This window comes from Nuphar pumila, chromosome 8, assembly GCF_984573655.1.
Source record: "Nuphar pumila chromosome 8, dmNupPumi1.hap1.1, whole genome shotgun sequence".
Taxonomy (NCBI): Eukaryota; Viridiplantae; Streptophyta; class Magnoliopsida; order Nymphaeales; family Nymphaeaceae; genus Nuphar; species Nuphar pumila.
The window spans coordinates 27304762-27318398 of record NC_143256.1 but is presented as its reverse complement, the minus strand read 5'-3'; the positions used below and the strand labels follow the sequence as shown (position 1 = coordinate 27318398).

The 13637-nt window shown below is 35.5% G+C and overlaps 1 pseudogene; it reads left to right on the top strand.

Annotated features, from left to right (window-relative positions):
• The first annotated feature begins 11395 nt into the window (after nucleotides 1-11395).
• Nucleotides 11396-13295, top strand: LOC149829851 (thiosulfate/3-mercaptopyruvate sulfurtransferase 1, mitochondrial pseudogene; annotated as a pseudogene).
• Nucleotides 13296-13637: the final 342 nt, after the last annotated feature.

Below are 13637 nucleotides of genomic sequence, written 5' to 3'. Positions count from 1 at the left end.
TATTCTCATAAAACGACATATATAAAACGTTTAATTATGCTTCCTTGATGATTTTTAACATTCATGTAGTTATCTAGGTTTAATTTACATTTTATTTCATTCATTTAGCACATTTCATGAATTAATTAGGATTAGTTTAGCATTTATTTCAACTCTGCTCATTTTCAGTAGGTCTCTATTTTTGTCAGTCAGTCCACATGTCATTTTATGCATTTACTTTTTATTAAAAATCCCCAAAAAATCACGGAATGCGCCCTTAGGTGTCCCTGAAATTTTGCCAAAAATTCGGAGGCATTTGAATTTGTTTACTGCGGTAAATATTCAAAATGGCAAGTCGGGTTTTGTTACCCGGGATGCATTTTGAAAATCATTTGCCGATTGTAAAATCTAGATATCCTTTATGGGAGATCTGATTTTCGATCCCGAAGATGTTATGAACTCGGGAGAATGTCTAGTGTTTAATATGATTTTTTCAGATTTTTCTGATTTTTTGTAATGTCTGACAAAAATCTGAGAGTTAGGGACACGTGTCAGAGCCTAATTTGGGCCTCTGAGCTCTTGGATCGACTTAGGGTTATGGTTTCTCTTTGTTTGTTGATCCAAATCCAAAACTGTAAAAAGTGAAAGTTGTGTCCGAGATGTCCTTTGTTTGCATCTGAAAGCCTGTGATTTTTAGAACAGTGTTGATACCTGCTTCGGATTTTTTTTGTCAGTCCCCTATTTTTCTACATTTGTCTGTTCTGTTAGTTTAGGCAGGAATAGTTATATTTTTATCTGTGTTTCCGTTGATCAAATGCCAAAGTCATGAACATAAAAGTTGTTCATGTGGGTGTCTTAAATAGCTCTGATTAATTTTCTAAATTTCCATGGCTGTTTTATATTTTTGTTTTAGCATTTTACATCAGATTAGGGTGATTTTACCTCTGTCAGAACTAAATCTCTGTTATTGAACTCACCATAGCTCAAATCCCGAGGCTGTAAAAAAAATGTTCCATTTCGGGTACTTTAAAAGTCTGCAAAATATCATAAGTTTTCATGGTGTAAATCTTGCATTATCATATTAAGCATTGCATTTGGTTCGGATCCATAGGCAAAATCCACCATTTTAGGACTTCCTTTGAATTTTAGCATTTAAATCATATCATTTCGTGATTTTTAGCATTTTAGGTTGTTTATCAGAGTAAGTAGATGCTTCATACCGAATTTGGTGCAATTTGGAATCCATTTGAGGTTCGGATTAGCCATAATACCAAAACAGGGTCCCGCAGGACCCGGATCCGAGTGAAAAACAAGCGAAATTCGTTATTTTGGATAAATTGCAAAATGCCAAATTCTGATGTTACAGTCCTAATGTGTTTAGCAGCATGTCATACTGCATTTCATCGTCATTTGATTCAATTTGAACTTCAAAATCTCAATTTTACCAAGTTTTCCTTCAAAAAACCCTCATTTTAAAGGTATAACTTTATAATTAGGGGTATTTTGGTCATTTTGACCCCAATTCCGAATTTCAAACTATTTTCTACTGAATTTCTTGCATTTTCATCATTTCAAATATCAAGGAAGCATGAGAATAGGGTTTATATCCAATTAAATCTAATAATTTCATAATATTATTGGAAAATCTTGGAAAAACCCACATAGTTGAGCTAACCCTATTTCAAGTTTGGCAGGAACAATCAAAAGAAGGAGCTGAAGTCTGCAAATTTCTTTTACTTCCTTTATTTAGTGATGTAATAATATAAATTTTGGAATAAGAGAGTTAATTTCCTGCTTAGACTAGGATGCATATCATATAGTTTGAATTTATGCAAATATCCTGCTTATGTGATGCATACATCTTATTTCAAAAGCACTATGGATGTTCACGAATGGCACGTGCACCAACTCTTAGGGAGTTGATGGACTCGGTGGGATCCATATTTACGGCCCTAGTCGGAATATGGACGAGACCCAGATCCATCATCTTTCTACTAGTCACATAGAGCCTACACGCTTCGGCTATCTTAAAATGCACATCATATTTCCAAAGTTTTCAAAATCATGTGCATCAAATCAACTAAGTTCTGAACATATTCATGACCACAGTCAGAATATGTGAAGGATTTATTTTGACTTAATGCACATTTTCCAACCAATTCCTCAGAAAATCTTTTCAAAAGTGCATTCATTTACTCAGGTCATTCGCATCATGAAATCATTGGTTTTCCCATGATTTTCTTAAGAAAACTTCATTCTCAAAGAAATCGATTTCTCAAGAAACTCTGAGTATCTTCCAAAATCGGTTTTCCCAAGTCTAGTTTTCACAGTTTTTCATAGAAACTTCTAAGTTGGATTTCCAATATCAAAGTTTCCCTCGATTTTCCTTGGAAAATGTTATTTTCTTAAGAGCTTCAAAAGAGTTTTCCAATCTTTCTCCAAGATCAAAATCGATTTCCAAATATTTCAAAGGTAAAATTCTCAGGATTTCGATTTCTCAAGTTTTGAATTTCCTTCTCCAAAGAGTTTTCCTATAAATTTTCCATCATTTTCCTAAGAAAATTCTCAAAGTCTAAGTTTTCCTAAGAAATGTTTCCCTTTTTCAAATATTCATCTTTTCTCAAGAATTTCTTGCCATTTTCTCAAGTTTTTCATCCATTCATGATTTTCTCAAATCTTTATGAACTTTCTCATGATTTCAAAAACCCCTTTCATCTGAGTTTCCTGAGAAATATTTTTCAACTCCAAAGGTTTTTCAAGCATACATCATGTTTTCCAACTTACATTTTCCAAAATCTCATAGCACATGCCTGAATTCTCTGTGCATTTAGGATAGAACACGATTTGATGATTTAACTAAGTCAAGCATAGTTTTGGTCCTTGGTTTGATTACCTCTGTTAAAGGCGGCAGGAATGGTCGAACCTCGTACCGACAGGTCGATCCCCATCCCATGGATTTTCCCGCAATTTTCAAAACGGAGGCGAGTATTTCAAAACAATTTCCAAAATCCGGTCAAAGTTTGAAGCGCGAAAGCGTTTTCCCTCTCTCTCTTCCGCAAGGAAAAGAAGACGGGGGAAAAATTTCGCGACGATAACAACAACCAACCATACCAGTGCGCCAACTCTTACTTGGTTGCACTTCTTTGCGACTAGAACTACTTCAATAATGAGCGATGTTCGTAATCGCGTAAGTATGACGTACAAAGTGGCGTGAGCACTGTTCATGAAGAATCAAGTCCCGAGAATTATAAATCAAAGTTATCATGCATATGACTAGTAAATCCCCGAATTTGGGACCCAAACGAGGAAAAAAACCTCATTATTTCATGTAAATTACTGGAAAGCGTGTATAAATCGGGTATGGTCCTAACGAGGGCGATATTTGCAAGAGATGATACTTTAGAGATGTGCTTTGTGAATGTAGTTGAAATTGAAAATTTGAAACTGCATTTTAAGTGGATTTCGACTCCATCCAAGATCCAAATCCCTATATACTATTCAAATCTGATTGCTGAATCCATTTGGATCGACTCTTTATCCTTTTATTGTATCAATTTCTAAGAATTATAACCTTTATTACATTTGATAATTGTAGAAATTTTGCGAGTTTTACAGAAGCAGTGCTACAGGGAGTGGCTGATCGACAAGGTCACAGAGAGGAACAGGCGAAGACGTTGTGGATGTCGGCTCTCCAATGTTTCAAGAATGACGTCTGGTGAGAGGATGATGTCGTACGACATCGTGGAGGATAACCGGTGAGAGAATGCAAGTGTCTGATGTTGCAGACGTTATCTGATGCTGCAGAGGAATGTTGTAGTAGAGAGGTGATCGTCTGGCATCGCAGACATGAACTACTGCAGAAATAATCTGGTGCGGCAATAAAATTCTGGTGACGAAGAGGACTGCGACCGACAAGCGATTTTAGTCTCCTAGGGTTTGTGGAAGAGGGAAAGGAACGACAGAGAGAAAGGAGTGTGTTCGGCTTCTGAAGAGGGGAAAACACACGGGCGTGTTTTTTAAAAAAAATAACGACTGCCCTTTTAGACAAAGACCAAGGGGTATCGGGTCCCTTCCGTTTAAAATTTAAAAAACAACCATCAATCGACTAATCGATTTTCATCGGTCGACTAAAAAGTTTGATTTTAAAGAGTTTTCAAAAACAAAATGTTCTAAAACAAATTTATAAATCTAATAATGAGCAAATGCCTAGCTCTCTCCTAATTCTCATAAAATCTTCATTTTTAAGTGGTTTAGTAAAGATATCGGCATGTTATGCATTTGTAGGTATAAAATTCAAAGAACTATCTCATTTTAACACATGATCTCATAAGAAATGATGTCTCATTTCAATATGCTTAGTTCTTGAGTGCTGAACAGGATTTTTTAAAAGATTTATAGCACTAGTGTTATCACAATAAATTATTATGGAGTAATTCAAACCAAAATCTCTTAAGGTTTGTTTCATCCATAGCACTTGTGAACATGCTAAACTAGCCGCTATATATTTCACTTCAGTTGTTGAGAGTGTGTGAGTGGTTGCACTTTTGGAGTTGATATTTTTAAACAATTATTTTTCAATAAAAACCTGGGAAAATCGTCAACCAAAGATATAAAAACCGACTTTCCACCGAAGTGGCGAGTACGGGTCGAATCCACAGGGAACGGGATATTTCTGAACTAATTCCAAAATAAAACTTTATTAATAAAAACAAAGTTTACAACTATGTCAATGTTTACAAGTTACATTAAATAACATTCTAAACTATGAAAATAAAATAAAATCGGAGGCTAAGTCTTCTGCAAGTCTCCAGGGGCATTTATGTCTTTTCACATCAAGTGCAGTCGCACAGTATAATTGAATTACACCTATGAACCTGTTCTAACTTAACAACCTACACAATAAAAACACAAAATCAGTAACTAAATCAAGAATTAATCTAAATTACATCTACAACTAATTCTATACTATTTCTAAATTAAACTACAGTTAATTTAAATATCTAAAACTAAAATTATACTAACTAAGTAAACTAACTAAGCTAAATAACTCTAATTACTCTAACTACTGTTAATTTACTGATTACACAACTAGAAAACAGTAAAACTACACGAAATTAAACAATTACTTAAAAGACTGTTTTTTCCCTAAAGAAAGCAAAAATGGATTCTGACAGCTTTTCGCAAAATGACTGTTTGAGGGGTCAAACGAATTCCAAAATTAGTAAAATCACTTCTATTCTGTAAAAGACAGATCCAAGAATCTGACACACTTTACAGAATTGAAAAATACGTTCTGGATCTCCAGAACGAAGCGTTTCAAAATCAGGATAATTTGAGAAATCGCTGGACCCAAAATTTCAAAATCAGAAAAAGCTGTTTTCATAATACGCTTAAAAACCAGACCAAATCAACTCGGATCGAGCTAAAATTTGGTATGCAGACAGTTAACACACCAATGTGAAGAATAGAAAAATAATATTCAGAAAATTCATGAAAAAACCACATGAAATAACTAATGCACGATCGGGTAAAAATTAGGGTTTTGGTTCAGTGCACTATTCATCCCTTTGAATCCACATTTGACATTTGGACATTGAATTACGTACAAAAACAGTCCTAACTGAACCAAACCTACTGTTAAACTACATCAAAGAATAACAATTAAGTTAAGTTACAAAATATAAGAACTAACCTAACCTAAACTCACTAATACTCTAAATAAGATACCTAAATAAGTATACACTCTAATTAAACCTAATATATAACATCTAATATCACTAACTAAATTAACTATCTACTCTAATATTAATTCGAACTTACGAAAACAACTACTATTAATTCTACATTAAATTACTTGTTAAACATAATCTAATTTTAAATTTACTAACTCACTAACTAAATTAATTATCTATCTAACCTAAATAGCACATCTAACTAAATTTAACATACTCTAGCTAACATAATTAAATAATGAACTAATTAATCTAATGTTAATTCTAACCTAATAAAGCAATTACTAACCTACGGTTAAGCTAATTAAAACTAGTTACTAATTAAACTTAACTAAAGTTAGTTCTAATTATGTTAAACACTAACTAAGGGTACTAACTACCTACGGTTAATAAGTAATTAACTAGGGTCGGTTAAGGTAGTTTCTAACTAAGGGTCTAGGACATGGTTGGGATTAGGTATCTAGGGTTGGTCGACTAAGGTTAAACAAGTTAACTCAATACCTAGGGTCAATCTAACTAACGAGGGTTAGTTGACTAAGGATAGGCTAACTAATTAGTACTAACTACTAACTAAGGTTAGTTGAGGGTAAACTATATTTAGAATAGGGGGTCGGTTAAGACTAACTAGGGGTTTGACTAAGCTAGTTAATGGGTCGGTTAGGATAACTAAGGACGGTTAGGGTTAAGAGGGTTTCACTAGGGTCAAATAAGTAGGTCGGTTTGGGTTAATTAGGTTTGACTAACTACTAGGGTTAACTAATTAGAACTACTAACTAACTAAGGTTTGTTCTAACTAGGGTTAGGTTGACTAAGGCATTTGGGTTTTAACTAAGGGTAGGGTTAGTAATTAACTATGGTTAGTTAGGATAACTAATTACCTACAATTAACAATTAATAAATTAAATTAACTACATAGGTTATACACTAACTAGGGTTAGTAGGGGGCGGTTTTAAGAGATGGGGCTTTACATTACACGCCACCCTAAAATCATTAATTACACTAATAACTAAATGTTATTTCCTAAAACACTAATGTAAATCTAATTTAAATCCTAACTTAAATGTAACCTAAGACTAGAAACTACCTAAATAAGTATACACGAATTTAGAAAATCTACTTTAATGCTACATTACTAATTTAATTAACACCTAATTAATGTTAATTCAAATAACGAAAATAGTAAAGAGGGCTAATGAATTTGAGACACACGATTTTGGTAGGGGCCAACTTCTCTCATTATTGCCTTAATTGCTCTTAGGGAAAGACTCATCTTCAAAAACCATCCAGCTATTTAAATCCACACGTTTTTCCATATTTGCATTAAAAGCTATTGAACCCTTTTTGAAAACCTTCCCAACTTACACTACACGATTTTGGCTAACTCTTGAAAGAAGAGATAACATTTAACTTCTTGCCAAAATCGAGTAAACTATTTTGGAACTCTTTTGAGAATTAAGCATTAAATCCTCTTTTTGAAAACATTCCCAAAGCATCCCACCCGATTTTGGGGTTGGCTTTAAATGAGTATTTATAAGTTCAAAACTTCCCAAAATTCGTGTAAATGCTTTTGGAAGGACCTTTGGAATTCCAAAGGGTTTCCAAAAGTCGTGTAACCCTCATTAAAAGACCCTTTTGAATTCCAAAGGGTTTTCAACTTTGAAAATGAGAAGGCATTTATGACTTGGTTGGGAATTAGGGCTTTCCTCTTAATTGCAATTCACAATTTTAGAGGGATTAGTCTTCTACCAAATTCGTATGCTCAACCATAAAGACTCTACTGCCCTTTGACTAAAATCTACACGAATTTACATCCTAGACTTAAAATAAAACTAACCTAACTAAATTAATATATATACAACTCAAACAAAGGGCATAAAGGGAAAGCTACCAAAAATCAAACTTATCCATATTAACTACTACACGAAATTTAAAAATCACTAAGTTAATACTACATTAAAACCGATATTAGCAATTCTATCTAAGTTAATTCCTACACACAATTCGAACTTACTCAATTAATGCTAAATTACCTAAAACGAAATACATTGCACCTAGACATTTTAATTCTAATTTCCTAAAACCTAATGACCTAATAACTGAAACATGCAACCTTGCTGGACCTCTAATGGCCGACCTACATTTGGAGAAGACGATTACACCTATATGAAAAATGAAATAGCTAATTTAACTACTAACATAACACCAAATATAAATCTAATTTAAACTAAACTAACACATAATTAGGACAATCTACATGAAGCTAAAAACACACAAACTAAACAACTAACATGCTGGAAATCAAATCATAACAGAAAACAAATTCTAACATATTCCTACAATCGGCTAGACTAAGAACAAAACAGAATTTCATACTAAACACAATACACGAATTAAAATCTATGAAAAACCTAAACAATAATTGACAAACTAACATTAAAATAGCACATAAAAACAAATTACAAACTGTTGGACGTCCTACTAAAAAACCGGAAAAACTACACTCGACTAGATAATTTTAGCAAAATCTAAAAACGCACAAAATAGAAAATCACATAGTCACTTTTCCTAAGGTACTAAACTCGAACAAAATAAGAACTAATGGACTTAGAACAACTAAAAAAAATGCAGACATGCAGAAACCTTCTTTCAATCACACGCACATACCCAAAAAGACATAAAAACTCCCAACGTTGGATTGAAAAACCTAAAAGTAAATGACCCAAACACCTAAACATCCTACGTGCTGGCTTTTGCACGAACAAAAGCTATACTAAGGCTGACAAAAATACAGAAAAACACCCACATATTACACACGCACATGATAGGTTTTAACTAGAAGCAATGGGTGAGAAGATCTACCTTTTGGCCGATCCGAAGAATGGGGGGATGAAGAAGAGCGGACTTTGCTTGGCTTCGCACCGTTCGGGACCTCGTTGATGCTGGAAATACGCCATGGTACCATGCTCTACAGCTGCAACACGTTGGAAATCCACCGAGGATGAAATGTGAACCGATTCTCGATCGGGGGGGCGTAGAAGACCGGATGGAGGTAGAGCCGGCCCTTCTCGTTGGAGTGTTTCGCACTTCCACCCGAGAAAAGTGTTTCCCACCTCTGCTGCACCTGCAAAACACAGCAACAATGGATATTAAACAACATGGAAGATAAAAAAATGAAAAGAATTGAAAGGGAGACAAGGTAGAATGCTTGGTTCTCAAGCTTTTCTCCATGTCTTCAATGGAGATGGAAGGAGGTGGAAGATGAGAAGGGGGCTGGAGCTAGAATCGTGCCTCTAGGGCACGAAAACCAAGGCAAAGACAGGGCTGGAATGGGCGCCCCCCCTCTTTTGACGATTTTGGTTCTTTTGGCCATTTTACAAAAACAGGTTTAAAAATAAAATATTTACTGGGCGCCTCTTTCTGCAGAGGGTTTTTAGAAAATGTTTTTACAAAACTTAAGTGGGCTGGAGTTGGGTTAAATCCATGTAATTTGGTCCAGATCCAAAGTCCAAATGGGCGTCTGGATCCAAATCTCTCAAATCGGATCTGATATTTGACCCGTTACACTGTAAATGTCATAATTCCTTCAAATTAACTCCGATTTTGATGAAATTCGAACCAGAGCTCCCTAACATCATTATGCACCTAAGTGTATGCTTTAAACCTATAGATGATGCATTTATGTAGTGAAAATGTATTAATAAAACATGATATTTATGCATCATCAGTGAGCACCCCAAATTTTCCAAAAAATCTAAAAAATTTCCTTTTTGCCCCTAACTCACATCTTCTGAATAATCGGGTCAACTTCTGATAAAAAATCTATTCATTTCTCGGATTCACTGGAATCCATACTCAATTGTCATATCTGACCCAATCTTGGACCCAAATCAGATATCCGGATCCAATTCTGATCCTGAATCTTCTATTCTTCAAAAAATAAAAATAAAAAATCAATTCATTGTATTTTCTCAGAGGTTTTTATTTGGATCCAATCTCAATTCGAGAACCAAATTCTAAAGTTTTATCAAAAATCTTGGATCCAGATCCATTTGGGAATTCATTTTTTGAGATAAATCGGGCGTTTTTTCTTAAAAACCTCATTTTAGAAAAAACTTAAAGTTTTTAAAGCAATTTAAAAAAAATACTTCAAAACCCCGTTTGGATCCCATTTTCTAAGAAAACCTCACATTTCTCCTATACTTTTAAAGGTTTTCTGTCAAAAACCTAAAAATGAATTCCAGAAAGTGGTTCTACACACCCTTTTTTAAAAGACCACCTTTTGAAATTTTGTGAAAATCAATGGGCCTCTTTCAAAAAATCCCTAACGGCCATCCGTTATATAAACAAATCGAAGGCTCCCGGTTCCTTCACCGCTTTTCACCCCTCCACCCTTGTGCATATATGATCGGATCTTCTTCCATCTCCTTCTTCTCCTCCCCCTTTCTTCTTCTTCTTCTTCTTTGATTACCTTGGGTTTCTTCTATCTGGCAGAGGAAGTCAACCACTCTAAAGCATCTGCAGTTACAACTGAAAGAGGTGGATCATCCCTGCAGCAGCAATCTGAATCCCAGGTCTTTTCCCCCATCGACGGAAGCGAATCGATTCACCATCAGGCATCAGAAGAAGCATCGCCCCTCTTGAATCACCGAAGAACATCCATTGCTCTGGTGCCTTCTTCAGGATTCACCTGATCTCCTCTTCTTCAAAACCCCTGCAAGCAAGGTAAGAACCCCCTTCATCATCCCTGAGTTTCTTTTTTTATTTTCATAGCATATTAATGCAGGTTTAGAGTTTGTATTTTGATTTTCTTTTTGCAGAAGCCTCATCTTAACACTTTAATTTTGTTTCTCTCATTTTTTGTTTCATCAAGAAGCACTGCAGGTGTGATCGACCTGCATATAGCAGGATCGATCCACCGGCTGCTACAACAAAGGAATGTGCTATTCCAACATACTTTATTTTATTTTATTTTCCTTTTTCTTTTCTTTTTTTTTATTATTTTATCTTCATTGTCTTATATGCATCGTAAACTATTTTGATTTCCTGTTTTTATTCAGATTTCTACTCTGTGTTTTAATCTCTGATTTACACTTGATTTCGTTGTTTTGGGTTGCATTTGATTATCCTCCCAGTTGTATTTCATGGTCTATTGTGTTTCATCCATTCTGATCCCCCTCTGTACATTCTTACCTTCATTTTAATGTTTGGGCATTTTGATTCAATATAATATGTTCTAGATTTTCTCTTTTAGCATTCATATTGATTTTAATTTATCGGTTCACTCCTTGGCATTGGATTTTAGCTTTTACAATTATTTTTTATCCATTCTGATTATGTTCTGCATCATCGTTCTCTCTCTCTCCTCCATGGTTATGTGTCTTCTGTGGTGCTGGTAAAGTCCATCATTGCTCCATTCTCTAAAGGAACTCTTCACCATCGTATCAATTTTCAATTGTTTCGAGATGGCAGTTGCCCTTTTGGCAAGCGCCTTCACCGGATTGAGATTGGTCCGATCATCAATCCCATGTACCCACAAGACCCCAATCCCCAATCCCTTCTTATTTAAGAGGTTGGTATATTGGCTTGTGCATCCTGCACTTTCATCTCTGCAACTTCTGATCCCTCTCACTATGTTGTGACTAGATCGGCACAAACATGCAAAGCTTCATAAGTCACCCAAACCATGACATCAACTGAGCCAATTGTTGTCGTGGATTGGCTTCATGATAATCTCTGAGATCCTGATCTGAAGGTGTTGGATGCTTCCTGGTATATGCCAGATGAGAAGCGGAATCCACTACAGGAATATAAGATGGCTCATATTCCTGGTGCATTTTTCTTTAATGTTGATGGTATGTCATATCGGAACTCTAGTTTGCCACACATGCTTCCATCAGATGAAGGTTTTGCAGTTGTTGTTTCTGCTCTAGGCATCTAGAATAAAGGTGGGTTGGTTGTTTATGATGGGAAGGGTATATTCAGTGCAGCTCATGTTCGGTGGATGTTCAGAGCTTTTGGTCATGACAGAGTATGGGTTTTGGATGGAGGCTTGCCAAGATGGTGTGCTTATGGATATGATGTTGAATCTAGTGCTTCTGGAGATGCAATTCTCAAGGCTAGTGCTGCAAGTAAAGCAATAGAAAAGGTCTACCAAGGAAAAATAGTAGTCCTAACCACTTTTGAAGCAAGACTTCAACCACATTTAGTTTGGACGCTTGAGCAGGTTAAACAAAACATTGAATATAAAAAAAAACAAAAAAAAATAGATCATTATGTTTCGTGTCTTGGCATTCATCTGTATGTTTTATCATGTTGCATGATCATTATATTTTGTGTTTTCTTTTCCTTTTAATCCAGTATACTTCTCTCTGTTGATCTCATTCCCATTGATTTTCTGTTTCAATAAGTATTTAATGGCATTTTGTTCATCATGGTTTCGTTCATCTCAATCACAATGCATTCATTTTTCATTGCTTGTTTTAGCATTTGTAATATCATCACTTGACTTTACTCTGTCTGATATTATTTGCATCAATTCAAGGAGTGTGTGTCATTTAGCTTGAAATCTCATATATTAGAAAGCGGTATTCACTTCCCTGTATCATTTCTTTTAGTTAGAAAGTTTTCTTTTTTCTTTTTCTTTTTTTCTTTTTTTTTAAAAAAATTGTTGATGGGGTGTTACAACAGGAAAGCTAAATATTCAGATAGTGTTGCTAGTTGATAGATTGTATCCACTTTTGTGGCATTCCTTCCCAGAATGTTGTGCTTGGAAATCTCTTCATATCGGGGCTGGTGATGCTGCCTCCACCCAACTGATGTCACTAAATCCCCTCCCTTTTTCGTGATATTGCTAGAATCCACTAACCTGCTTTGCCAAAATTCGGGTTATTTGTTGTAGTAGCAAGTGATCAGAATAGAGCTAAGTCGTATGTACTCTGGTTGTTGGGGATCATTTAGCCTTCTATGCCATAATGCCTCTTGGAAGTGTTACAGCAAGTTCACCAGATTTCATGATAGACAAAGTATGCAAAACCACCCCATGCTATAGCACCTTCCAGAATCATCACTGGATCTTCCATCATTAGGAGTCTTGATGGAGAGTCAAGATCCACATATGCAAACTTCCTACAGACAAGTGGTTTCCTCAAATCAACTTGTTTTCATACTGTAGCAGGGTGGCTCTACTGAGATTTTTTGTTCTTCCTCGTGATCGTGTTGTCTATAGTTCTCTTGACTTCATGGCTCACATGCATAAGTAATCGGACATGGCATGTTTAGCAGTAACCTGTAGGTTGAATTGGGATTCACTGATTTCGGTATGTCATCTCAAGAACCAGGCTCACCATTCGCAGTTGCGAAACTTGAAAACCAGTAGCTCTTATGATGCAGAGATATTGGAGACATTCCTGTGAATAATACAATTGAAATGGGTCATCTGGAGCAAGTAGTCCACCCTTTGACAACAGTCGAATCTGTGTTGCCATCAAGTTATTTGAGAAGCCATGGGAAAGTGTATCATTGTTAAAAACCTATTATTTGACATGTTTATTGATTTACAGGTGACAATCAGGAAAGAGGCTTAATGCTCTTATCACAAGTGATTCTAATAACAATGTGATGAAATTTATGGCTTCTTTTGGGCTCCATGACAACCATAGGAGTTTACAGCAGCTTTGAGGGCTGCTATAGCCTTTTATATCTGTATGATACAACAGCTTATAGTTGTTGTAGCTTCAGGCATCCACCTTGCTACCAGCACCTCCCCTGTGTACACCACTTTACTTGCCCTCTTCACAGTCACTTCTCACCTCATCACCTTGTATATAGCATGTCACACCCTCTATCACATTACTGTGGCATCCATTGCTACAACATCACTACCCTTTTCATCACCAATAGCCCTATGCATTTACCACAGCACCTCA